The sequence below is a fragment of the Mytilus californianus genome, unplaced genomic scaffold (genome assembly GCF_021869535.1).
Source record: "Mytilus californianus isolate M0D057914Y unplaced genomic scaffold, xbMytCali1.0.p SCAF_68, whole genome shotgun sequence".
Classification (NCBI taxonomy): domain Eukaryota; kingdom Metazoa; phylum Mollusca; class Bivalvia; order Mytilida; family Mytilidae; genus Mytilus; species Mytilus californianus.
In genome coordinates this window covers 903,521-907,531 of record NW_026262721.1, presented here as the reverse complement: position 1 = coordinate 907,531, position 4,011 = coordinate 903,521, and positions in this window count along the sequence as shown.

Genomic DNA, 4,011 nt, shown 5'->3' with positions numbered 1-4,011 from the left:
ATTGTATGTAAACATACAAGTGATACTACCGGGCTGGTGACAACCTAAGGGACGAAAAGATCAAGTTGTTGTACAAATAATTCAAAGATATCAGACCGAATGCGCGTGTCCTATAGAAAAGACTACATTATGTTAAGATATAGAAACCTTCTATCAACTTTAAATTATTCAGGGAGAGGACATCAGCGTTATAGCGACACAAAATATTATGCTAGCTTCTTTTCATTTTTTCCTTAGAGGTGTGTATGTTGCAAAACATGTTCTTCAATAAAAAAAATAAAGCATCTGGATGATTTAAAAACAAGATGTTGCTATAGAAACCCATCAAAGCTACCAAGATGAAACAAATTGTACGGTAGACGCGCGTTTTGTCAACAAAAGATTCACTAGTGACGCTCAAATCATATAAGTTAAAAAGCCAAATAATGGACAAAATTGAAGAGCATTGACGACCCAACATTACAAAAGGTTTTGACAAATACAGCTAATATAATATTTTATCGACGATCTTTTTAAGTCTGTCAGAAGAATTCAACAATTTCTCATAAATAATTTTGCATTAACATACCATCATTCATTTGAGAAACCATAATACGTACACAATTGCACCATGATGTGTTGCACGTTTGAAAAACTACCAGTGTTAATTATTACTCTGTCAAAACCATCATATACATAGATTCATCGTTACAAATATATTTTTAACAATATAAATAAAGCTCTCAATATATACAAGAATAAATAAATTGAAAGCTATTTCAATGTCTATTTGAAGCAACATATTTGGTTACCTTTCTAGTAACTAGAGCATTAGAAAATTATTAGCGCAGGTAATACTTTGCTTTGGAAAGAGTTAATTGTAACGAAGAGAACCAATGAAATAAGTAGGGACGGTAAAAATCATACATTGTAAAATCCGTTTAATAATAGGTTTCTAATCGAAATTAAATATTTGGTGTCAATTATATGCCTATACTAATTCACCATTTAGTTGTAAGTTCTCTTTAAATATGAGCTTGATTTGCCAAAAAATACATATTTTCCACTTAATCTATGAAAAATAAATATGTATTTCTGATAACGATGTTTCCTAATGGTATAATGGACAAAATGGCATGTTTATTCTATTCATTATCTACGCTGGTTTGATATCATAGTATTGCACTTTTAAACATTTGTAATACAAAGCCTGCAAAGATATCATAAACCTTAACATATTTTCCAAAGAGATAAAACTTTTCATATATTCAACGCACTCTTAGAACGATCGTTGACTAATATCTAGACGTATATATGTTGATATAGTCGAGCGTTTGCGTTTGTCATGTGTATGGACTTCTTTTAATTTACATTGGAGCTTAGTATTTGTTTAATACAATTTTTTTTTATTTTTATTTTTTTTTTTTTTATTTGGGTGAGGAGGGTTTGGTGCCACAAAAGGTGTTAAAATAAATTGATTTTATTGAAAATCTCCGCGATATTCCCCTCCCCTGATGAAACAATGGTACTATGTAATTTATTGCATTGATTAGTATAAACAATAGCATTATGTCCTTGTTTCTTGTTTCTTGTGTCCTAAACCCAATTTTTAATTAATTGTATATTTCGTATTTGCTTATGACTGTAGTTATACATAACGGATTCTTTAATAAAATATGTTTACACTAACCAATTAAAGCAGGATAACTGTATTACAACAGTTTAACCAGTTTAAAAATAAAATTCAGGTGTGCTGTTTATTTCACCATCTACATTGATACAATGTGCACATCAATTTCAAGGAAAGTGATTTATAAAAGAGGGACGAAAGATACCAGAGGGACAGTCAAACTCATAGATCGAAAACAAACTGACAAAGCCATGGCCAAAAATGAAAAGACAAACAGACAAATAATAGTACAGATGACACAACATAGAAAACAAAAGACTAAGCAACACGAACCCCACCAAAAACTGGGGGTGATCTCAGGTGCTCCGGAAGGGTAAGCAGATCCTGCTCCACATGTGGCACCCGTCGTGTTGCTTATGTTATTACAAATCCGGTAAATAGTCTAATTTGGTAGGTCACATTCGTGAAAAGGGAAGGGTATTGTAGTAACGACATAAGGAACATATCCGATATCATCTGTGAAACGGTTATTCCATAACGGTCAACCAACTCGTGATGGCGTCCGTAAAAATTACCAAGGGATGACTTCAACTTCACTATCTGGAACTCTTGGTTTAATAGCTTCCTTGTGAGCAGCAATCCTCTATCAAGGAAATCATGATAGGAAATACAAGCCCGGGAATATCGTGCAATGTTACAGTGATCAAACACAAATTTTATATAAGTTTATTTATGAAATGGTTATCCCATGGAAAATCTACAAAAATCATTGTCAACTATATATACTATAGAAATGCACATAAATAATGTTATGTAAATGCAGTAAAGAAATTGAAAATATCAAACACAACAGGATGGTAAATAGGCATCTAATTGACACCAGATAAATTAGAAACCTATTTTACACTGACTTTTCAAAGTGGTCGTTTTATATTAATATACAGTCCCTGCTTTTCATTGGTTATTTTAGTGATTATTTACTCCTCCTAAAGGAAGGTAATACCTGAACTAAAAAGATTCCTGGTTCATCTAACAAGCAAAGGTAACTGAGGATTTTTTTAAATATATTAAGAAAAGAAGAAAAAAAAAAACAATTAAGAAAGGAATTACTGAATAGATGAATGAATGAATAATATATCAATAAATAAATAAATAAATAAATTGCCTGCTAGAGCTGGTCAAAACTGTTTTAAAGATGGAGCTACCAAGGTATTTTTTATGTTGGAACTTTCGACAACTGATGTAGGTTGAATACGGACAAAACGGCTCTAGGATAGAACCGTTTCTGTTTAATCTGCTTTAGGGACAGCTCTAGATCATTTACTGACCGATTTGAATTGGATCTAACTGTATATGATTAATTTAGAGATTATTAATTTTGAAAATTGATTGTATGTTTGAATTTGATATTAAATAGATTGCCCTAATGGAACACATGGTGAAAACTGCCTGGAAAAGTGTCAAGGCAACTATTACGGCTTTAGATGTCAGTTCGAATGTAATTGTTTTGCCAATGAGACGTAGGTATTTGCCATAGTACAGCTTTCATGCATTTTAATGGAAATATATACCTACTTATGCCTACTGCAATCTGCAAAATCATTTAAAAGGAAGTAGCAGTTACAGACAACTGATCGAGGTGTTGCTAAACTGAAAATATATTTTAAGAAATATGATGCAGACAGGTCGACAAAACGCATGCATATAATACAACTTCTTGTATATAGTTTTGTATTAAATCATTCTTGGCTAGCTGTCAGTAATTGCGAGTGTCTATTTTGTTGTTGCTAGGGATGAGGGACGGATATATACCCGGCCACGTCTTGTCAATGTTTTCGTTTGATGTTTTTCTTTGTATTGATCTGATGAGTTAAGCCTTTACAACTAATTTTTATCGTTTGTTCTTATGTTGTGCTGTTACACTACTGTCCTAGCTTAGGGGAGGGTTGAGCGCTCACAAACATGTTTAAGCCCGCCACATTCTATATGTGCCTGTCCCAAGTCAGGAGCCTGTAGTTCAGTTATCGTTGGTTCATGTCTGTCATATTTTTTTTTGTAAATTGTTTTGTTATAAATTAGGCCGTTAGTTATCTCAATTGAATTGTTTCGTATTTTTCATGTAGGGGCCTTTTATAGCTGACTAAACGGTATGGGATTTTCTCATTGTTGAAGGCCGTCCGGTTGCCTAAAATTGCTTACATCCACTTCACATTGTACTTTGGAGGATAGTTGTCTCATTTGCAATCATACCACACCTCCTTATTTTCAAATTTAAAAAAAACTGAACTTAAAATACCTACATCAATGTATAAAAATTCCTATGACTCCATTTTTAATGGGATAACCTCTATGGCAATATATTGTTGCTTTGTTTTAAATTGAAAACAATTTTCTGTCACTTT